At 41.6% G+C, this 24,004-nt stretch overlaps 1 protein-coding gene across 5 annotated transcripts in view; it reads left to right on the forward strand.

Moving 5' to 3' along the window:
* Positions 1 to 3,273: 3,273 nt before the first annotated feature.
* The window catches only part of PTK2 (protein tyrosine kinase 2), a 375,599-nt gene continuing 354,868 nt past the window's right edge, over positions 3,274 to 24,004 (forward strand). Inside the window, exon 1 of one of the 5 annotated variants that reach the window (XM_074943797.1) lies at positions 3,274 to 3,410. The gene's annotated coding sequence lies outside the window, so the exon portion shown is untranslated. Of the gene's footprint in view, positions 3,411 to 10,826; positions 10,845 to 18,393; positions 18,478 to 24,004 lie in introns of those variants that run through there. The other 4 variants (XM_074943800.1, XM_074943801.1, XM_074943799.1 and 1 more) reach the window with 4 other exon arrangements.

Below are 24,004 nucleotides of genomic sequence, written 5' to 3' on the forward strand. Positions count from 1 at the left end.
TTCCTGGTTCTCCTCCTACCACTCAAATTGCTCTTTCAGTGTGTCCTCAAAGAATCCTTCTCACCCCCTTCCAACTTTCTGTGGGAGTTCCTCAAGACTCTGTCCTTGGTCCCCTTCTCTTCTCCCTGTGTACCTTATCTCTGGATAATCTCATTTGCAAACATAAATTCAGCTATCTCTACACTGACAACTCACAGATCTGCCTCTCTACCCCAGAACTGTCTCCTTCTGTCCAAACAGAAAATCTCAGCCAGTTTCTCTGACATCTCCTGGTGGATGTCTTTCTGTCATCTCAGACTCAAATTGGCTAAAACTAAGAGCTCTTAATTGTCCCTGCAAAAACCCTCCAGACGACCTCATTTCTTAATAACTGTGGACAACACCACCATCCTGCTTGTCACTCAAGCCCATAACCTAGGTGTCAAATTTAACTCTGACCTCTCTCTAGGTCTACACATCCAAGCTATTTCTAAATCTTGCTGATTCTTTTTAGATAACATCTGTGAGATATGGCTTTTCCTATCCAGCTACATATCTCATTGACAGGTTTCAGAGTAACAGCCGTATTAGTCTGTATTTGCAAAAAGAAAAGGAGTACTTGTGGCACCTTAGAGACTAACCAATTTATCTGAGCATAAGCTTTCGTGAGCTACAGCTCACTTCATCGGACGCATACTGTGGAAAATACAGAAGATGTTTTTATTCACACAGACCATGAAAAAATGGGTGTTTATCACTACAAAAGGTTTTCTCTCCCCCCACCCCACTCTCCTGCTGGTAATAGCTTATCTAAAGTGATCACTCTCCTTACAATGTGTATCTCATTGAGGTTCTCATTATTTAGCACCTTGATTGCTACAACATCCTTTTCTTTGGCCTTGAGAAATATAATCTTGCCCCACTCAAATCCATTCCAGATGCTGCTGCAGAGAAGATTCTCCTAACCTATCACTTTGATTGTGTCATCCCTTTGCAGCCATCTGCTGGCTCCCCCTTTTCTATTGCATCAAACATAAGCTACCTGTCTTTATTTTCAAAGCCTTTTGAAGCTTATCCTCACCCCGCCTACCATCTCTAATCACTATTGAGCTGTTGACTCTTACCTCTGATTGGCACATGATGCCAGCCTCCATCACCCACTTATTCAAAATTTTCAAACAAGCACCTTTGTGCTTTCTCCTGTGCTGCCCCTCATGCTTGGTAGGAGTTCCCTGTAAATTTTCACAAAGCCCCTTAATTTTTCTCTTTCAAATCCCTCCTTAAAACCCTTTGCCATGATGCCTACAAAAACCATAACCATAGTTAGGCTGCTGGTATGCTGAAACCACTGCCTATTATGCTGACCAATATTGTCTCATTGTTTCTTTGTACTCCCCATCTGTCTGTATCTATCTGCTATTTCTTGTTTTATACTTAGGTTGCAGGCTTTTTGGGGTAAAGACCATGTTTTTGTTCTGTGTTTGTACACTGCCTAGCAAAATAGGATCCTGCTCCATGACTTGGACTTCTAGGTACTACAATGACACAAATAAATTATAACACTTGGTGCCTAATTATTCCATATCCAGTTAAGCCTACATGGATTATATTGTGTCTTATAGTTTCTCAATAATCATGCAAAACATCTCTATTTGTCTAGGATTTTATACCAATCCTCTCACAATGGTACCTGACCAAAAGGTATGAGGAGTTTGTACCACAAATAAAATTTTGTGAGGTGCAGCTGTTTATACATAAGGCCTGTCCTTACCTTATTGTACAGCTGTCCATTAGCTGGTGTGGACAGGAACAACGATCCAAAAGAAAGGACATTGGACTGGTATCCATGAAATGGGAGTTAAATTCTCTGCTCTGTCACAGACTTTGAGTTCCCCACACCTAAAGTGGGGATGATAGTACTTCCATACTTCACAGGGATGTTGTGAGAATAACTACATTAAACAGTGTGAGGCACTCAGGTACTATGGTACTGGTACTACTGGGGGCCATATAATAACTAAGTTAGATAGATTTTTTTAAGGTGGGTATCCTAGCCTTGAAAGTGCAGAGAGAGGTAAAGAGTGCCACCTTGGAGATGTGCAGGGGTGAAAGAAATCCCAGGAAAGCTGCAAAGTGAGTTAAATGTGTGGTGTGTACTACATTTAAGTGACCACTACAGAAACCCTCAGACCAACAGAAAGAGAGAAAAGGCTGTGAATGTGTGGAGATGGAATACACTCCTTGCAGTTGAGATTTGCTTGGGGAGGACAGAGTTTGGGGAACAATGGGTTAAATTTCCCTTTTCTCCTAATAAATTCCATCTTCTACCAGCCCTGATTCCCTCTCAGTGAGGGAAGGAAGACTAGTTGCTCCAAATGAAGTTTGAGAGGGAGGGAGAGGAGGTTGGCTGTCTACTCCCCTTCAGCAAATGAGCTAGGAGTGGGTATAGTCTACCTGAGGGTTGGTGCTGGCAGTGGTTTGCTCTCTGAGCCCGGGCCAGACCCCTTTTTGGTTAAGAATGGGGTTGCCTGGTTTGATCCCCAGACCCGTGGGGTATCTGAGAAGGCAGTTCACCTGAGGCTGGAAGGACTGGCCATCAGGAGGATCTGAGGAGTGTGGCCCCCTGAGGCTGGGAGGGCTGGGCCCCCTGCGGATCTGAGGGGGTGGCCCCTTGAGGCTGGGGTGGCGGGGCCCCCTGCGGATCTGAGGAGTGTGGCCCCCCTGAGGCTGGGGGGCGGGGCCCCCTGCGGATCTGAGAAGTGTGGCCCCCCTGAGGCTGGGGGGGGCGGGGCCCCCTGCGGATCTGAGGAGTGTGGCCCCCCTGAGGCTGGGGGGGCGGGGCCCCCTGCGGATCTGAGGAGTGTGGCCCCCCTGAGGCTGGGGGGGCGGGGCCCCCTGCGGATCTGAGAAGTGTGGCCCCCCTGAGGCTGGGGGGGGCGGGGCCCCCTGCGGATCTGAGGAGTGTGGCCCCCCTGAGGCTGGGGGGGGCGGGGCCCCCTGCGGATCTGAGGAGTGTGGCCCCCTGAGGCTGGGGGGGGCTGGGCCCCCTGCGGATCTGAGCGGGGCGGCCCGGCTGTGGCTGGTCCCCGCGTGGGGGGGCTGCCCCCGTGTGGGTCAGAGGGGACACTCCGCCCCCGAGGCCGGGCGGGCACACACCGGTCCCTTCCCATCGCAGCCAGCCGTGCGGGGAGCGAGGCAGGCTGGCACGGAGAGGGGGCAGCGGCGTATCCCATGGTGCAGCGCGCCGGGAGGGAGGGGGAGCGGCCTGGAGTGGCCGGGACAGACACACGCAGCGGGGAGGGACGGGAGCCGGTCGGGGCCCTCGGCAGAAGCGGCGGACGGAGGCGATTCAACTTCGCGGCGTCTCTCCCTCCCCAGCTCCCCGCGAGAGCTCGCGCTCCGCCGGGCGGAGACCCGCTCAGCTCAGGCCGGTGAGTGCCAGCGGCCGGGGCTGGCCCGGGCGCGCGGGGGGGGGGGCAGGCAGGGAAAGTGAGGCAGAATGGCCCCAACTTATGTAATGGGGAAGGGGGTGTCTCCCCTGGCGACAGGCGCCGCCGTGTCCGCCTCCTTTCCCCGCCCCCGGGGAGGTGAGACACCCCCGCCCCTCTGGAGGGGGAGAAGCCCTACGGCGGCTGGCTCCCCTTCCCCGCGTGTCTGCGGGGGGAGTCTCTAGCTCTGGGCACGCGGGCTGGGTGGGGGCGGCCTGAGGGGGCAGTCAGTGGCCTTTTCTGAGGGGGGGCGGGTCGTCGAGCGGGTGGGGCCCCCGCTGCGGGTGGGCACGAGGAGGCGAGGTTGCCTTTCAGATCCCTACCTAGCCGCCCCCCCACCCTCTCTCCTTCGTGGGGAGAGGGGCAGACCGCGCCCGCCCCCTCCTGCGAGCCGCGGCCGTTTGTGCGCGGCGGCGAGGTGGGATTCGTCACCCCACCGGATGTGGTGGGACGGGGCTCGGTGCTGGCGCGTTCACATGGGGGTGACTAGCCCGCAGAGTAAACAAAGGGAAATGGGGGGGCCGTGGCTAGAGCAGGGCGGCCCCTTCCGCAGGGCCGATGGGTTTAAATCTGCGGTTTTCTCATCCAGCTTGGGGGCCCGGGGAAGTGGTTGAGATTTCTTTTTTGTGTGGTGCTCGCTGCGGAGCCGGGCGTTTGATCGGAGAGGAAGGAGAAGAGAGGCTCGTTGGTTTCGCGCTCACACTAGTCGATTATTAAGCAAAGGGTGAAGAAGGGGAATTGTGCATCGATGAGGACGCCTTTTTTTATTTAGCCACCTAGTACCAGAGCAATTGGAGTAGTTGCCATGAAGGGTTCTCTTAAGCTTCCCAGGATTTTTGCTTTTAAATCTGATACAGACCTGAAGTCAGGATATAGTCAGAAATGCACAATTACACAATTGTAACAATACCCATTTTTTCTTCCGATCCCAGGGGACTCATTTTATAGTACAATACTTTGTACATAGCTGATGCTTGCCTCCTTTCTGTTTTCCTAACTTTGCAATATTGGACTACATAATTTTCTTTGCTTTAGTCCTTTTTTAGCTTCTTCTGTTCTCTCCTAACTGAAAGACTACGTGGCTCCATAACTGTGTAGCTTTATGCTTTAACTAGTTGCAGTGTTTCTTATTTAAATGTTCTGAAAGCAGAATATGTCCTGTGGGCCTTAACACCAATGTCAAAGGCTTGCAGAGTCAGCCTGTAGCTGGGTTTTTGGCAGTGTGACCAGGATAATGGCAGTGCTATAGTAAATGAGTTGAAATAAAAAGTTCAACAGAAGGCAGAGTGTTTGGGGCTTCATATTTTTCATCAATGGGACTAATATGTTTAATTACAATATTCACTTAGTTTAAAAGCAAACTTGCACTATGGTGTCACTTAATTTGCATTCTTTCACCCTTGTGTTGCTTGTACAGTGTTCTCAGTGTATAGGATACTAAACAATAAAGTTCTTGATCCAGCAAATCTGAACCACCTTGAGGCTCTGTGCTGTGACTGCATGGAGCCTCATTGAGATCAAGGTGCACTTGTGTGAATCATTTTGTAGAAGCAGTTTCTTAAGTATTAAACCTAACGTGGTTTAATGAATAACTTTAATCGTATTGATATTGCTTGCCCCTGTCCATCCTTCTCCATATCTCTTCTTAGGTCTTTGTTATCTCTCTACCCTTTGCTTCATGTCTGAAATTAAGCCCTGATTCTGCATTGGATCTGTGGGGTTGAAGTCTTGTCCCCTCATGGATCCAGGTGCAGGACTATGGGTACAGCTTTTAAACTTTTTGCAGCCAGGATTATGACTCTGATCCTCCACTCTTGTTTTCCAGTTCTATTCTTAAAAAAAAATAACGTTCAGAATAAAACAGCTACTCGGTAGAAATCAATAATCAGGAAGTGTTTTATTTCAGTTCCTAAGTATTGGAGTAGCAGCCATGTTAGTCTGTATCCGCAAAAAGAAAAGGAGTACTTGTGGCACCTTAGAAACTAACCAATTTATTTGAGCATAAGCTTTTGTGAGCTACAGCTCACTTCATCGGATGAAAGCTTATGCTCAGATAAATTTGTTAGTCTCTAAGGTGCCACAAGTACTCCTTTATGCTTTGTGAATAGTCCCACTGAAGTTGCAGAATTGGGGCCAGTATCACTTTCTGTATTGTGAGGTGTCTGGCAAATATACAACAATACAAAAACTGTTTTCTCTAATTTACATGGTTGTAAATGGTATCTGTCATCTAAAGAGTGAAAATGTGAAGAGCTAGGAAAACTGGTGTGGTTTTTAAAATAAGTTTGCTTTCATTTAAGGATTTATCTTACATGTATTTTAAATCTAGTCTTGGTAGAACATGGCTTTGGATTGTTATTCTTTCTTCAGACTTTTTGGAAAAGATAAAATGCACACAAAGAATTGCGAATAAAACAGCATAGTACTTCTTTTTAAAAGCTGTGAGCTTTATTAAGCCCTAGGTATCTTTAAAAGTACTGAACATGTGTGGTTGATTGTATCAGTCTGTAAACTAACTGTATCTGAAATATACACTATTTCAGAATAAAAGATTCTTATAAGCAGTAATATAACATTTTTAATATATACTATAAGTGTTTAAGGTAGTTGTAATAAGTCTGTTTCAACGTATCTGTCAAATAGTATTAAAATCTCTTTCTGTGGTAAACCATTATATTTCCAACATCTGATGACTAATACCCGAACAGTTGACTTTCTTGGTATTGTAATTTCTACCATGCTAAGAGATTTGTTGAGGCAACAGTGTTTTTGGATACTATGCAGAAATTACACTTCTGGAACTAGTAATGGACTGGGGTTGGACAGTTTCTATTTGATTTGAAGCTTTTTTTGTTCTTTGTGACTATCTCCAGCAATTGTGCATCTCGGCAAAACGAATAAAACATTTTATATCGTTGCAAAAACAACATAAAAAACTCCAATACCTTTTCCTAGTTTTCCAGTTGCTGCTTTGCATTGCAGCACTATATTTGGTATAGTGTAGTACAGAGTTTGGAGATATAGGATGTTCTAACTCCTTTCACATTCCTTTAGAATCATGGAAACACCTTTTCCCAATAACTGCAAACATTCTATGTCCTCCAAATATTTATAAAAGTACATTGTTTATTTCCATTAAGAGCTCTTGGCAGTTACACTGTGAAATATTATCTGATAATTTTAATGTTTAAAGAGTATTATTTGCTGTAAATAGGTTAATATTTTGCTCTCAAAACTGAATATTCAAATCTTGTAAATGTGTAACTCTCCAGTCAGAATATCTCTTGTCTCAAACTTAGGAAAACTTTGACCCTTAAAAAGACATTGAGTATTTCTTATAGAAGCTCCATATCATCATATTCCAAAGGATACCCAGAATGTGAAAAGAAGAAAAAGATATTGCAGAATCTTTAAAAATGTCAAACATCAGGTTAGAAATCACACTTAAAAAAATCTTTATCTTTATTACAAATAACACTCTTCAATATTAAAAGTGAAAACTTAAACATTTGAATTTTTCTCATAATTTAAGCTGGTTGTTTACTTTTTGCATTTCATATAGCAAGGACGATGAAAATCAAATAGTTTCACTTTTGTCTGTAGGCAGTTTCTAGTCCATATCACTTTTTAGTTATTTTGCACTAGCATGAGGTTGATGTTTGCAATTCAAATGCTGTAGGGGGATACTATCAAGCCAGTTTCATACTGACTCTTAATTTCGTGAAAATGTTTTAGTAATCTTAAGGTTTTTTAAACATCAGCAAACCAAAAACATACACATGTGATAATTTTGTTTTAATGTGATCATTCTGACAGGCAGTTCTTCTATGGAATGGTTGCTAAACACTTTAAAATGAGAACAACCCAATAGTTTTTAATGCCAGATATGACTGTTAAGTACTACTTGTAGCTCACGAAAGCTTATGCTGAAATATATTTGTTAGTCTCTAAGGTGCCACAAGTACTCCTTTTCTTTTTGCGGCTACAGACTAACACGGCTGCTATTCTGATACTTAGGAACTGAAATACAACACTTCCTGATTATTGATTTCTACCGAGTAGCTGTTTTATTCTGAACGTTATCCTTTTTTTAAGAATAGAACTGGAAAACAGGAGTGGATTCAAACATTTTAACTGCGTTCTGCAACGCTAAATGTTGTAAAAATGCTGGTGGCTTCTGGTTAGTGTTTTTGGGTGCACCTATGGTTGAAAGCTAGCATAGCATGGTGGATTTGATAAACTCCAGAAATTTTCAGAGAACACAGATTACCATTTATTAGTTAGAAGTACAGACATTAGAGGGCTGAGGAAGGGAAATGGAGTTGATAGGGTGGAAAAACCTACCTGATGAGTTGTGTAGGTTGGTGTTTTATTTTACTTCATTTTATTTTTTGAGGGCGGAAGGCTTTTGTTGTTTTTCCAGTCAAATTCAACTAAAGTTACAGCTGTTGTGTAAATGACTTATTCCAGTACCATTTCTGCCACATGTACTCCAAGAAATCAGGCAATGTTTAATAGCTAGCAAATGGGATGAAAGTTCATAGGTACTTATTTAAGAAACTAAAAATATCTTCAAAAAAACCGCAGTATATATAAATCTGTATATTATTTGATTTTCTCCCTTTCCTATTCTTTGTATGTTTCTCTTCTTCCTAGATTGTGAACTTGTTGGGATAGGAACAGTCTGTCTTTGTTTGTACAGCACCTAGCACAACTGGGACGGTGATGCAGATACTCAAAAATACCAGGCTCTCTATTCAGTAAAATTTCTCTTTGATCTTCTGGGGTGCAGATCTGAGGCAATTTGAATTCTAAAGTATTCCTGAAGTTGGCTCCCTGTTGTTTGTGTTATGGTAGGGCCAAAAGGCCAAGATCTGGATTCCCCCCCACGCCTTGCACTAGAAGATGTATAAATTCAATTTAAATTGACAATGAGTAAGGCGCTACTTAATTCACGATATTGCGGATTCTGCAGCATTAGGCTTCCACCACAGTTTTGTCATCCCGGGGGTTGCCAGTGGGAGCCCTGCCATGCACGGTGCTGACAGCATGAGCCCTGGCTGACAGCCCTGGGCCACTGGTGGCTGGGAGTCCCGCTGGCAGCTCCAGGTTTTAATGACTGTAATACAGTTGCAGCAAAATGTCTGGTTATCAGAAAAAAATTAGCAGGCATAACATAATACTTGAGTGTTTGTTTTGTTCCAGCAAATTCTTCTTAAACAAATAAGTCTTCTCTGGCTTTTCCAAATTACTGCAATTAATAAAGGTCCATTATTACTTTTCTGCAATTTTCCATGTCTTGTCTGGAACTCAGCTGCAATTATTTGACAATCACCCCATGATTCAAGTAGGTCCTTAACAATAAGATTCTGGAGGTGATGTCAAAGAGACTGGCTGAGATTGGGGATTGGCTGGAGGGAGACAGGTCAGAGAGCTCATAGTTGGAATCATGTGGATGGAGGAGATGTTGTCTTGAGAGAGAGAGAGGCGCATGGTCCTTCAAAAGAGAGAATAAGAAGGATCCACCAAAAGAGATTCTTGAGGCGTGACCAGAGAAGTAGTAGGAGAGCCAAGTGAAGGAATTGTTCTCCCTTGGCTTTCACAAGCCTTCTGGTTGGAGGGATTGATCAGAGGAGTCTAAGGCAGCTGAGAGATTGAGAACGATGAGGATGGAACATAGGCTCTTAAAATTTGGTCATAAGTGGTTGCTAAGAGCAGTTTCAGTCAGGTGCAGAGAAAAGATTCCAGATGTGTGTGTGGGGTGGGAATCAAGTATAGAGATGGAAGAGAGGAATTTGAGCCCATGTTGTAGATAGAGCATTAAAGAACTTAGAGCTGAAGGCTCTGTATAGTAAGTGATTATCACTTTTTGCTTATAGGTTAACATTAAATATTGTGTATATCTGAATTTTCTCAAATCTAACAGCAGTCCAAGGGTGGAAATGAGGAGCCTCTACCAGACCCAGAACTTCCAGCACACTCTGTCCCTCATTATTTTTTCTGTCTTTTCTATACCTATCTTCATTCTGTTTTATTCCGTTTTTATTTATTTGCCCTTTTTTCCTTTTGCCCCTGTATCTTCCTTCTATGCCTCTCTCCTTTTTACCAGTTTCGGCATTAAAAGAGCTTGCAGAGGGAACCTGAACAGAAATTATTCAGTTTCCTTTGGCATCAAACTATTTCCTCATCCTTTGGCTAGAAGGGGGGAATGAGTAGTACACTAGCTAGTTTCCTTTTGCAGCACGGCTCTGCTTTTATACAGATGTAAGTCCATTTAAAGTTTTAACTCTTTCCCCACCCCTCCCCGTTCCACACACACAGACACACAATTAAACTGTAATTCTTCTAATTTTGGGACCTGTCCCCAGGCTAACTTTTTTCCTTTTGCTTCAAACTGCACCAGCAGCCTATAGGCATTTGGTGCCCTGGGTATAGCAGGAGGAAAGCACATGTGTTTTCCCACTTCCACCATCCTAAATATTAAGTTGATGAAGCAACTTGGCACTTGGGTTGGGGTCAGTGAATAGACAATGAAGCTGCCTGCTCAAACATTGAGCCACGTCCTGCTGCTCCTGCAGAGATTATAGTAGGTTGCCTTAAAGCTTTCTTCCAAAGTTTTTTTTGAATTGCTGGTAGAAGAGATCATCAACCTTTTTTCTGACCCCTCGCACTACCATGGTCCTCTATCAGGAAAATGGTTTTGTCCCTGCACTCTGTGGATGAAGAAGTGATCCTTTGTGGCAACAAATCAGAGGCTTACAGGGGGAAGATAAAGGGTGACTGCCAGGCCAGCTGATACTGGCTGGGGCAGCAGGAAAGAACTGAGTGGGCTTCACTGTCTGTAATATGCACTTCCCACTCCATATCTAATTTCTTTTTGTTTATCTCACACACCTACCCCAAGCCAATTCCTGTATGCAACCCCACCTTCCATTTATTTTTTGTGGGGAGCAGAGGAGATCAGGCTACCAAATGCTTTCTCTCCCTCCCGGAGCTGTTCGAAATGGCAGGAGCCCCTTCTGTGTTTAGTAGGAGCTGCTGCTGCCTCCCCCTTGCCTGATAATGGGTATTAAACTATGTGGACTACGAAAAGGAAGGAAAAAATTAAATTAGCCAAGCCTCCAAATAAACTAAATGACAAGATCTTTGGGGCTGGTTGTGTTTTAATTTTTTTAACTAAGTAGTGGATATTTCTTGGTTTTCTGAAACAGAGCATATGGGGGTGAGGGGGAAGAGTACAGCAGTGTTTTAACCCAGAGACATGGATGCTCAGCTCTTCCACGTTCCTCCTTTCCCAGCCCTTTTCTCTGATGCAGTGAAGGGCAATAAATGACGTGCAAGCAGCTGAAAATAGGAGCACAGGATTTGCCATACCAGGTAAGACCTCTGGTTCACCTATTATGACAGTAGTTCTCAAACTTTTGTACTAGTGACCCCTTTCACACAGCAAGCCTCAGTGCGACCCCTCTTATAAATTAAAACCACTTTTTTATATATTTAATTCCATTATAAATGCTGGAGGCAAAGCGGGGTTTGGGGTTGAGGCTGACAGCTTGTGAAATCCTATGTAATAACCTCTTGACTCCCTGAGGGTTCCCAACCCTCAGTTTGAGAACCTTGTGCTATGATAGCCTGTTTCCTACAGATGCTCCAGAGGAAGATCAAGGAACACCTGTAATGAGTTTCTTTAAAATAACTTATCTTAACTTTGCTGTTCTTCAGTAATGCCCAATATGCCTTCTTAACACATATACCTTAACTCTGACAACACAACAGTTGCTGAAATATACAAGCTCTTCACCTCCTTTTTGCAACCCATTCGCTCTCACCTACAGGATTCCATCTAACACTAGTAAAGAACAAAAAGGGGGGGAAGATACATTATACCTCTGTTTAACCTTACAAGGTGGCAGAAGAAAACCAGTGTTTTTTAGGGTGGGCCCTGCAACTTGGGAACCCCTCAGTCAAAGTATCTGAAATTTGGATCACTAACACTATCCTATGCCTCCATGAGGCACACGAAATTTCAAAGCAATCTGATTAACTGTTTGGATTTTAGAGCACTTTCAATAGTTGAGGCTACATACAAATTAGAGGGTGAACAAGAAGTGATGAAAGCAACAAGAAGTGTAGTATGTACCTTGGTAGTTCATTTACTTCGGTTTGGATTTTTTTGTAAAGAGTAAAGATTCCTTGGTATGAGTCCTTACCCCTAGTGCTGTTACATTTATTTACTGATAGTCTAGAAGTGGTTCTAGTGTCCAATATCTAATAACACTTCCTGCATCTAAGGTCTATAGGTTTACTACCAATCACTTATAGATAAAGGTAGGAATGATGGACTTAAACCAAGGACAGGCATTCAGGAGACTGGAGTTCTATTTCTGCCTCTTCTGAAGACTTGAATTATCTTGGGCAAGTCAGTTTAATCACTCTGCCTCAATTCTTCTGTCTGTAAAATGATGGAGATAACGCCTAGCTCAGGCTTAATTCACTAGTGTCTAAAGCACTTTGAGATCCCCTAATGAACGGTACAAAAATTGCTGTTAAACTGTTTATCCCCCAAGGCATGTTGGGTCAGAATTGCTCACTCAAGGTGCTTCCGATGCATCTTGCAGCAGCAGTCTTAAATGATTCACGCTTGCCAGTGTCCTTGTTAACCTTTCATAGTGTCTGACTTAGGATTTACATTTGAATGTACTAAATAAAATCAAAGTAGATAAGGTGAATTACATCTCGGAAAATGAATCTATTCCTCTGGGGTAACATGCAACTTGTCGGGGTCTAAAATCGTGCCTTTTGTTTTTTATTATATAGACAATGGTTTAATTTCTGCAGCTCACTTCAATAGGCCTGAGTTGGTGAGCTCCATCCAGGGAAATGTAACATTTTGCTGGTCTGAGAGTTTAAGGTTCTGTCCTGTTTGCTCTATGGTTCTTCGCTGTGGATTTTGGAAAGAGTTAGCTATGGCTCCTGCTCCTCTCTTTACAGTGCCATTGTGGAAATGCTGTAGCTTCTTAGCACATTTTGATCATTTCATCATCTTCCATATCAGATTTAAGCTCCTTATCTGAGGCTTCAAGACCCTGCCCAGTTTAGTATGTACCTTGTCTACTGTTTGCCTTTGTCTTTTAATTTCTGCTTCACCCAAACTGTAGAGCTGACCACACTCTTCTCACTTGCACTTCTGTGTCGTCTTCCCTGCAGCCCCTTTTCTGATCCTGCCTACCATGCTTCTACGCATGCCATTTTCAAGTCTATCCACAAAATATGCTTCTGCAAGGCATACAAACCCTTTTAGTAACTTCATGTGTAAGCTGCGGTATGCACATCCATGCACGTGCATGTTGTAGGAAGATGAGGTACACTTTTAAAAATCATGTTAATACTCATGATGCAGTTATCAATAACAGCAACTGCATAATATCTCTTAGCACTTGTCTTCCCATCCCTGTTGCCTAGCCAACTCTGTTACCTGTTGTTTGACATCATTTCTACACTCGTTGAGGCAGGGACATCTTTTATTCACATTTGTGGCTGTAGAGACCAAATAGGGGAGGATTTCTCCTCAAATTATATCATATTCTTTGTCTGCAGGTATTCTGTGGATTTGAATGTTTGTAGCCCTTAATATCATGATTTTAAAGATGCCGTTAATGCTCATATTTCTGCGAACAACTAGATTAGCCACCATTTTGTAGTCTCATACATTTCTCTCCATGAAGAAGGAAAGATAGCAACTGCCTACTGATGCAATTCTCATGTCATGAATATTGTTTTTTATGCAATTGTTAGCTTTGCTGCTTTCAAAATAACAGGTTGGTTGGAACTCTTGATGAGATTGTCCTTCCTTGATGTGCACTGATTTTTACCACTACTTTTCACTCTTAAAATATGCCAGCTCTCACTTTTGATGTAATGTCGGAGGCTCCCTCTCAAATGTACTTGAAAGTGAGTCTATTTTATTGCTGTTCCAATATTAAGTCATTTGAGGGACTGAACTCACTGCTGAGATTACGCAAAAAGAAAAGGAGTACTTGTGGCACCTTAGAGACTAACCAATTTATTTGAGCATAAGCTTTCGTGAGCTACAGCTCACTTCATCGGATGCATACTTGCATAATGACTTAGCCACTCCCAGTCTCTATTCAAGCCTAAGTTAATTGTATCCAATTTGCAAATGAATTCCAATTCAACAGTTTCTCGCTGGAGTCTGGATTTGAAGTTTTTTTGTTGTAATATAGCAACTTTCGTGTCTGTAATCGCGTGACCAGAGAGATTGAAGTGTTCTCCGACTGGTTTATGAATGTTATAATTCTTGACCTCTGATTTGTGTCCATTTATTCTTTTACGTAGAGACTGTCCAGTTTGACCAATGTACATGGCAGAGGGGCATTTATTTCTGTTACAACACAGAATAAAAAGTGTACAGTACTCACTTTATATTATTTTTTTACAAATATTTGCACTGTAAAAATGATAAAATAAATTGTATTTTTCAATTCACCTCATACAATTACTGTAGTGCAATCTCTTTATCGTGAAAGTGTAACTTAAACATATACTTTTTTTGTTACATAGCTGCACTCAAAAACAAAATAATGTAAAACTTTAGAGCCTACAAGTTCACTCAGTCGTACTTCTTGTTCAGCCAATCGCGAAGACAAACAAGTTTGTTTACATTTACGGTCAGCATTGCTGACTGCTTCTTTTTTACAATGTCACCTGAAAGTGAGTACAGGCGTTCTCATGGCACTTTTGTAGCCGGTGTTGCAAGGTATTTACGTGCCAGCTATGCTAAACATTCATGTGTCCCTTCATGCTTTGGGCACCATTCCAGAGGACATGCTTCCATGCTGATGATGCTCATTAGAAAAATAATGTGTTAATTAAAGTTGTGACTGAACGCCTTGGGGGAGAATTGTATGTCTCCTGTTCTGTTTTACCCACATTCTGCCATATATTTCATGTTATAGCAGTTTCGGATAATGACCCAGCATATTTTCGTTTTAAGAATACTTTCACAGCAGATTAGACAAAACGCAAAGAAGATACCAATGTGAGATTTCTAAGGATAGATACAGCACTCCAGCCCTGGTTTAAGAATCTGAAGTGCCGTCCAATATCTGAGAAGGTCGAGGTGTGGAGAATGCTTTCAGATGTCTTAAACAACACTCTGATGCAGATGTCTTAGAGCAACACTCTGATGCAGAAACTACAGAACCCAAACCACCAAAAAAGAAAATCAGCCTTCTGCTGGTGGCATCTGACTCAGATTATGAAAATGAACATGCGTCGGTCTGCTTTGCTTTGGATTGTTCTTGAGCAGAACCCATCATCAGCATGGATGCATATCTTCTGGAATGGTGGTTGAAGCCTGAAGGGACATATGAATCTTTAGCACATCTGGCACGCAAATATCTCGTGATGCCAGCTACAACAGTGCCATGTGAACGCCTGTTCTCACTCTCAGGTGACATTGTAAACAAGATGTGTGCAGCATTATCTCCTGCAAATTGTAACCAAACTTGTTTGAGCAATAGGCTGAAGTAGGCTTAATAGCAATAGGCTGAAGGTTCTAAAGTTTTACATTGTTTTATTTTTGAATGCAGTTATTTTTTGTACATAGTTCTACATTTGTAAGTTCAACTTTCATTATAAAGAGATTGCACTACAGTACTTGTATTAGGTGAATTGAAATACACTATTTCTTTTTTACAGTGCAAATATTTGTAATATAAATTGAGCTCTGTACACTGTTCTGTGTTATTGAGATTAATACATTTGAAAATGAAGAAAGCATCTAAAAATATCTAAATAAATGGTATTCTGTCATTTAACAGTGTGATTAATTGTGCGATTAATTTTTTTACTTGCTTGACAGCACTAGAGGACTGTCACAATAAAAGTGAGAGACAGTGGAAAGTGGTGTATGTGTGCATATAGTATGAATACCATCTACAGAACAATCATTTAAAATAAGTTACTTGTATTACTGTTTAAGTCTTACATTTTTAAAGACTTAATTTAAATATGATTATGGTCAAAGAATGAGAATTTGATTAAGAAGTTTCTAAGAAATTAAAAATTAGTTTGGATTTATATCTGATCCACTGGTTTTGTCACATAACTCTCATGAGCTCAGGGTGATGGTGAACATCAGTCTTTGCTTTGTGGTGTTTAATACAACGTTTTGATTATGAAGGATTTACGTGTGTCACGAAGACTTGGCTGGATGCTGCTTCAGAGCCATTGCTCGCACAATTGACTCCATACAGGCATACAGTTGAGGTGATCCAACAGGGGATTATGGCGGAGAGGTGTTTGGGTATTTTTTTGGTATCCAATTTCAGGTGCAATAGGTCTCTTGCTCTGAAATTAGATCTGATGGACTCTGTCCATCTGGTGATTGAGTTCTGGAGTGGAGTTAAGGAGGAGCTAGTATTGGTGCACCAATTTTCCTGAGGTGCCTAGTTCCTGGCAGTTTAAATGTCCTTGCGAATCAAGGTGGATAAAAATAGAAAGAAAATTATTTTTTTTATTTTAAATTGGATTTTTTTTCTTTAAATACTAGTTTAACTCGTTAAAAAAAATAAATTTGAAACTGACATCCTGTGTTAGGGCCTAAACTACTTATAATCTATTGACATTTAAATACAAAAATAATTGTAAGTAGTACATGTTTGATGACAAGTTTTTAAAGAAAGTTACACAGTTGAACTGGTGGAAAACATTGGCTAAGCTCTTGGATCCAGAGTTTGTTGAAGTGTTAAACCAGCTTTTAGAGGTGCAGAGAAAATATTTTCTTGGTTTCAAGTTTATTCAGCTAGTTCAGTTCAATGACTTGTTAATTCAAAGTTAAGAAACCAGTTGGGAGTTGAAAAGCTTGTTTTCCTCTTTTAATCAATATTTAAAAACTAGGTGTGAGAGGATGAGATCCACTTATTCTAAGACCTTGAAGGACAAATTGACCAGAAACAATCATTCAGTTCACTAACTGCGGAATTCTTCCTTTGTTTAATAAATCAGTTCATTTTTTAAATTCAAAACAGATTTTGATAAACTTTTTTTAATGTATCCAGCACATTTAAGGCAGTTTTATTTAATTTTTTTAAAAAATGCTGGTTTTGTGCATTTTAAATTGAATTTGAATTTCTGTCTAGCTAGAGCTTGACACAAATTAGCCAGGATGGGCAGGGATGGTGTCCCTCACCTCTGTTTGCCAGAACCTGGGAATGAGCGACAGGGACTGGATCGCTTGATGATTACCTGTTCTGTTCATTCCCTCTGGGGCACCTGGCAGTGGCCACATCAGAAGACAGGATACTGGGCTAGATGGCCTTTGGTCTGACCCAGTATGGCCCTTCGTATGCTCTTAAGTGTTTTGAGGCCTAAGCAATTTGATTTAAATGGAGTATTGTTTTAAATTTTTCTGTCTGGTGTTACATGTTGAGTTGCATGTTGAGTCTGCGCAGAATGTTTTTTACAGAAGGCTTAGATGTAGTAGTGGCATAATTTCTCAGAGTGAGAGCACATCATTTTCAGATTCGGAACTTTATAGCATTTTATATCTTCAAAGAGCTTTACCAACACAAACTAGTTAATGCATATGTTTCTTTGTCTGAGTGACTGGCTGCTAAGGGATCTCTCTTTGTAAAGGATACAAAAATCTTTGTGTTATGCAAATCCAAGTGTAAGTTCCTATTTTCATTAATTAACTATAGTCTTGATAGTTTTTCTAGAAATAATTGGAGTAGATAGAGCTCGGGTGAAAGCTGCCATTGCCACTCAGTAGGCAAGGTGGGGTGATAAAATAGAGCCAGCGGGGGTTGACAAGAACCAGGCTGAAGATGTGTGGAGTAGTGACCTTGACAGTTTTTGTCATTGTGATGGTGTACCACCATAGGAGGCATCGGAGATTTAGGACAGGGATAAAGTGAGGGATTTCCCTTAAGAGTTGTCTTGTCCTAATTTTAAATCGGTTAGTAAGGGTAAACGAATAGTTCACTAGACTGTCATAATAAAACTATTAAATATATATTCATGGTTCAGCTCTAAACTTAGGTGTCTCCCAATTCCCAAGAATAATATGTGATTGTCACTCTCTTTATTTCTTCCCATCCTTCTTTCTGTCTCTGTGCTCACTCTGACTATTCTTCATCCCAGTTGTAAGCAGTTGATAAGAATGGCCATGCTGGGTCAGATCAGTGGTCCACCTAGCCCAGTATTCTGTGTCTGACAGTGGCCAGTGCCAAGTGCTTCAGAGGGAATGAATAGAACAGGGCAATTATTGAGTAGTCCATCCCTTGTTGTCCAGGTCCAGCTTCTGGCAGTTAGAGGTTTCGGGATGCCTGCAGCATGGGGGTGTGTTCCTGACCATCTTGGACAGTAGCCGCTGATGGATGTATCCTCTATGAATTCTTGTTTAAACCCAGTTATACTTTTGGCCTTCACAGCTTCCCCTGGCAACGAGTTCCACAGGTTGACTGTTTTTTGTGTAAAGTACTTCCTTATGTTTGTTTTAAACCTGCTGCCTATTAATTTCATTGGGTGACTCCTAGTTCTGGTGTTACGTGAAGGGATAAATAATACTTCCCTATTCACTTTTTCCATACCATTCATGATTTTATAGACCTCTATCATGTGTCCTCTTAGTTTCTTTTCTAAAATGAATAATTCCAGTCTGTTTAATCTCTCCTCATGTGGAACTGTTCCATACTCCTGATCATTTTCATTGCCCTTTTCTGCACCTTTCCAGTTGTAAGATATCTTTTTTGAGATGAGGTAAACGCAACAAGAAGCTGTTTTCAATGTGTGGGGGTACCATTGATTTATATAGTGGCATTATGATATTTCTTTTTTATTATCTATCCCTTTCTTAATGGTTCCTAACGTTCTGTTAACTTTTTTGACTGCTGCTGAACAGTGAGCTGATGTTTTCAGAGAACTGTCCATGATGAAGCCAAGCTCTTTCTTGAATAGGAACAGCTAATTTCGACCTAATCATTTGGTATGTATAGTTGGGATTATTTTTTCCAATGTACATTACTTTGTACTTATCAGCATTGGATTTCATGTGCCAATTCATTGCCCAGTTACCCAGTCAGTTTCCCTTCTCAGCCTTCACTGTGAATACAACTTTGGCAGCTGCTAGCTAATGACTCATTGTTGATGGTGCATACAGGCAGGTGTCAGTAGAAGCCACCAGAAGGCATGGTAGGTGGCCAACACTCCGTGGAGGACTTGCCACATACGTATTGGGGGAAACACTGAGATATGCTCAAAGAACTCCTGAGATCTCTGGAGTCATGCAGAGAGAAACATTCCTTTTTATGACAGTGTTTTTAAAAGGAGAGTAGTATTTTGTTGAGTTAAAAATTCAGGACGTACTCAGTGCAGAATATTTTTCAAATATGCTTATATCTTGGTATGAGGGGAAGAGAGGACATACATGTATTATTTTTTTATGACCTCAAAGATGAATTTTCAAGCTGTTTAGCTTTGGTAGACATTTCATGTACGGACTGTGAATCTGTGTGTGGTTTTCTCTTTCAGTCCCTTTTGATCCTTTTTATAGCTTTTATGAATCTTTGCAGTAGAATGTAGTGCTCTGTTATTCATATGATATTTTCTCATTTTTTTTATTTTTAAATCTTGTCTCTGCATTTTTTCACTGTCCTTTCTTCTGTAGACATACACAACAGGAGAGGAAAGAAAATGTATCTCCTTTCCCTTCCATTCCTCAGATTTTCTCTCCTGCTGTTCTCTTTTCTGCCCTTTTGTGAATTCTCCCACTAGTTTCCTTTCTCCCTTTTTTTTTTTTTTTTTTTTTTGGTATTTCCCATTCAAATATTTACCATCACATACACATTCTCTTGAGGATTAAGTGCTATCCCTGCAAGCTCTGGTGCGAGCTCCTTGCCTTAACTGTTGTCCCCCTACCTGACAAAGTTTCAGAGTAGCAGCCGTGTTAGTCTGTATTCGCAAAAAGAAAAGGAGTACCAGTGGCACCTTAGAGACTAACCAATTTATCTGAGCATGAGCTTTCGTGAGCTACAGCTCACTTCATTGGATGCATCCGATGAAGTGAGCTGTAGCTCACGAAAGCTCATGCTCAGATAAATTGGTTAGTCTCTAAGGTGCCACTAGTACTCCTTTTCTTTCTACCTGACAAAACTTTCTGTGTAGGACTGCCTGGCAACCACAGACAGCACTTGACAGAGTATACTGTAGAACACAAGAGCACACTGAGTTTAGCAGTGTGAATTCCAAGAGGTAGGAGGGGTTCACTGCTGATATCATGTGACCAAAGAGGACTACCTAGCCATGGCTGCCTCTCTTCTGAAGAACTAAACAAGGCTGGGCTCTGTGTTCCTTGTTCAGCATATTACAGTCCTTTTACCTTCACTCCTGTCCTGCTTCATGACTAATAATTAAATTAGCAGATTTGGTCTAATGAGAATGGGCGTTTGTGGTCTCAAGCCATGCACTCTCACAGCCTTGCATTAGGTTAGCTGACTGGCTAAAGAACTGAAGTCAGCATAAAACGGGTCAAGCAGTGTTTGTGCTGTTCAGGGCTGACCTGCTTAAGGTGAATAAAAGATCATTGGGCAGTTTTGAAAAGTTCATGATTTCTTTTGCTCTCACTCCCACAATTGTATACTGAATCAAATTCTAAAACACTGTATTACTAAATGGAGTTTTACTAACTTGTTATGCAGGGTTGTGCTACCTTCAGCAATGATGGACAATGTGGTGCAGCACAGAAAAAAAAATCTTCAGTTTGTTTTTAAAGGTGAAGTATAGTCATGCCACGCTAATTACCATGTGGCTTATGGATGATAAGGCACTTAGATTTTAAAGTGCTACAGTCATTTCCTGAAAAAAGAACTATCCTTTGGACTAAAATCTCTCATGCTTATTCTGAGTTTTATTGGTACGTGTTTGTAAAATTAGCTAGAATGTGGCCTGGCTCTTCTGCTTATACATGTACCTTGAGGAAACAAACGCTTATTCTTTGAGTAGTGTCCCTATGGGTGTGACATACGAGGGTACAATCCAGACTAATGAGTAGCTGTGTCATTGCTGCCCTCTAACCTGGGGTATCCTTTACAATGCTTTGTTGATGTTTCTCTATCGAAAGTGTAACTTAAACATGTACTTTTTTTGTTTGTTTGTTACATAACTGCACTCAAAAACAAAACAATGTAAAACTTTAGAGCCTACAAGTCCGCTCAGTCCTACTTCTCGTTCAGCCAATTGTTAAGACAAGTTTGTTTATGTTTATGGGAGATACTGCTGCCTGCTTCTTATTTATTACAGTGTCACCTGAAAGTGAGAACAGGCATTCGCTTGGCACTTTTGTAGCTGGTGTTGCACGGTATTTACGCGTCAGATATGCTAAACATTCAAATGTCTCCTCATGCTTTAGCCATCATTCCGGAGGACATGCTTCCATGCTGATGATGTTCGTTTAAAAAATAGTGCGTTATTTAAATTTTGACTGAACTCCTTGAGGGAGAATTGTGTGTCCCCTGCTCTGTTTTACCCACATTCTGCCATATATTTCATGTTATAGCAGTCTCGGATGATGACCCAGCACACGTTGTTTGATTTGCGAACACTGTCACTGCAGATTTGACGAAACTCAAAGAAGGTACCAATGTGAGATTTCTAAAAATAGTTACAGCATTTGACCTAAGGTTTAATAATCTCAAGTGCCGTCCAAAATCTGAGAGGGACGAGGTGTGGAGCACGCTTTCAGAAATCTTAAAAGAGCAACACTCTGATGCGGAAACTACAGAACCCAAACCACCAAAAAAGAAAATCAATCTTCTGCTGGTAGCATCTGACTCATGATGATGAAAATGAACATGCGTTGATCCGCTTTGCTTTGGATTGTTGTTGAGCAGAACCCGTCATCAGCATGGATGCATATCCTCTGGAATGGTGGTTGAAGCATGAAGGGACATACGAATGTTTATCGTATCTGGCACGTAAATATCTTACGACACCGGTTACAAAAGTGCCATACGAACGCCTGTTCTCACTTTCAGGTGACATTGTAAACAAGATGTGTGCAGCATTATCTCCTGCAAATTGTAACCAAACTTGTTTGAGCAATAGGCTGAAGTAGGACTGAATGAACTTGTAGGTTCTAAACAAGAATCAGGCACCAGTATCTCCTGGAAATGTAACCACAATTGTTTGTCTGAGCGATTGGCTGAAGTAGGACTGAGTGGATTTGTCGGCTCTAAAAGTTTTACTTTGTTTTATTTTTGAATGCAGGTTTTTTGTACATAATTCGACATTTTTAAGTTCAACTTTCATTATAAAGAGATTGCACTACAGTACTTGTATTAGATGAATTGAAAAATACGATTTATTTTTTACAGTGCAAATATTTGTATTAAAAATAAATATAAAGTGAGCACTGTACGTTTTGTATTCTGTGTTGTAATTGAAATCAATATGTTTGAAAATGTAGAAAACATCCAAAAATATGTAAATAAATGGTATTCTATTATTAACAGGGCGATTAACCACAATTAATTTTTTTAATAACTTGACAGCCCTAATTGGCATATAAATATTGTACTTACATTTCAGTGTATAGTATATAGAGCAGTATAAACAAGTCATTGTTTGCATGAAATTTTTGTTTATACTGAGTTTGCTAGTGCTTTTTATGTAGCCTGTTGTAAAAACTAGGCAGATATCTAGATGAGTTGACGTACCCCCTGGAAAACCTCTGCGTACCCCCAGGGGTATATGTACCCCTGGTTGAGAACCACTGCCTTACAAGACCACTGTTTGAACTGATGGCTACCTGCTTGCTGCTCCATTTATCCATGAAAATGGCATTCCCGATAGCCATCACATCGGCGTGATGGATTAGAGAAAAAAGGGGCCCCTATGTCATGACCCCCTTTTCACAGTATTTTTTTTAAGGACAAGGTCACATTGCAACCTCACCTCAAATTTTTACCTAAAGTGTTCTCCAAGTTCCATATTAACCAACCTATTTACCTGCCAGTCTTCCACCCTGAACCTCACCTAGATAAACAAGAGGCACTACTGAACACCATTGACATCAGGAGAGCACTTCTCTCTGAATTAGGACTAAACTCTTCAGAAAGACCCCCAAATTGTTTGTCTTGCTCACAGATAGATTGAAAGGGTCTGCAATCTCTAATCAAAGACTTTCCCAGCGGATATCTGATTGCATTAATTCTTGCTATGAATTTTGTAATATTCAAGCACCTTTGGACATACAAAGTCACTATATGAGGTCCATTTCTACCTCTACGGCATTTCTCGAAAACATGCCCATTATTGAAATAAGTGAGGCCACTACCTGGGCTTCTATGAATATGTTCACTGAATGCTACTCACAACTCTGCTTCTGATACTGGGTTCGGCTTGGCTTTATTTTCTTCCATACTGGACTCAACTCTGAAGCCCCCTTTGTCTTATGGGGAACTGCTCAGTCGTCACCTAAAGTGGAGCACCTATAGGGACACTATTCAAAGAAGAAGAAATGGTTACTCACCCTTTGCAGTCACTGTAGTTCTTTGAGATGTCTGTATCTATGGGAGCTACACTATTTTCCCTCCTTCCCCTTTGCTTCAGAGTTCTCTGCTATGGGGATTTGCGGTCGAGAAGGAATGGAGAGCAGTTCGCCTGCGCAATGTTATATAATGATGATATGGGGCATGAGACTGACTAGCATATATGCACAGGCCAAACAGACACTGCTATGTCAGTCTCTGCTCAAAGGTGCAGGGATGGCAAACACATCTAGAATGACACACATCTCGAAGAACTATAGTTACTGCACAGGATGAGTAACCAGTTCTCACCAGATACTGTTTTCAGATTTTCTTCAGGGAGACTTTATTTATTTATTTTGATTATTTGTAGTGTTGTAGCACCTAGAATCCTCATTCAGGAATTGGGGCTTCTTTTGTGGTATGCACTTCGCACACACACAAAACTAACTTCAAGATACATTTAGACCAGTGGTTCTCAACCAGGGGCCTGAGGCCCCTAGTGGGGGCCGCAAGCAGGTTTCGGGGGGCTGCCAAGCAGGGCCAGGATTAGATACGCTGGGGCCCAGGGCAGAAAGCCAAAGCCCCATCATATGGGGCTAAATCCTGGGGCCCTGAGTCCTGCCATCTGGGGCTGAAGCTGAAGCCTGAGCAACTTAGCTTCGTGGGGCTGCCTGTACTGTGGGCAGTTGCCCTGCTTGCTACCCCCTAACACTGGCCTTGGCTTTTCTATACATAAAAACAGTTGTTGTGGCACAGGTGAGCCGTGGAGTTTCTATAGCATGCTGGGGAGGGCTCAGGAAGAAAAAGGTTGAGAACCCCTGATTTAGACGGTTAAGGTTCCATCAGGACGCATCCATCCAAAACCTTAAAATCATGAAAATAATAAGGGAAAAGTCTCCAGCATTTTTTTTTTTTTTTTTTTTTTTTTTTTTTTTTACCACCTTCACATCACCTACAGTACTGTCAGCTACACACACTAACACT

The sequence above is a fragment of the Natator depressus genome, chromosome 2 (assembly GCF_965152275.1).
Source record: "Natator depressus isolate rNatDep1 chromosome 2, rNatDep2.hap1, whole genome shotgun sequence".
Taxonomy (NCBI): Eukaryota; Metazoa; Chordata; order Testudines; family Cheloniidae; genus Natator; species Natator depressus.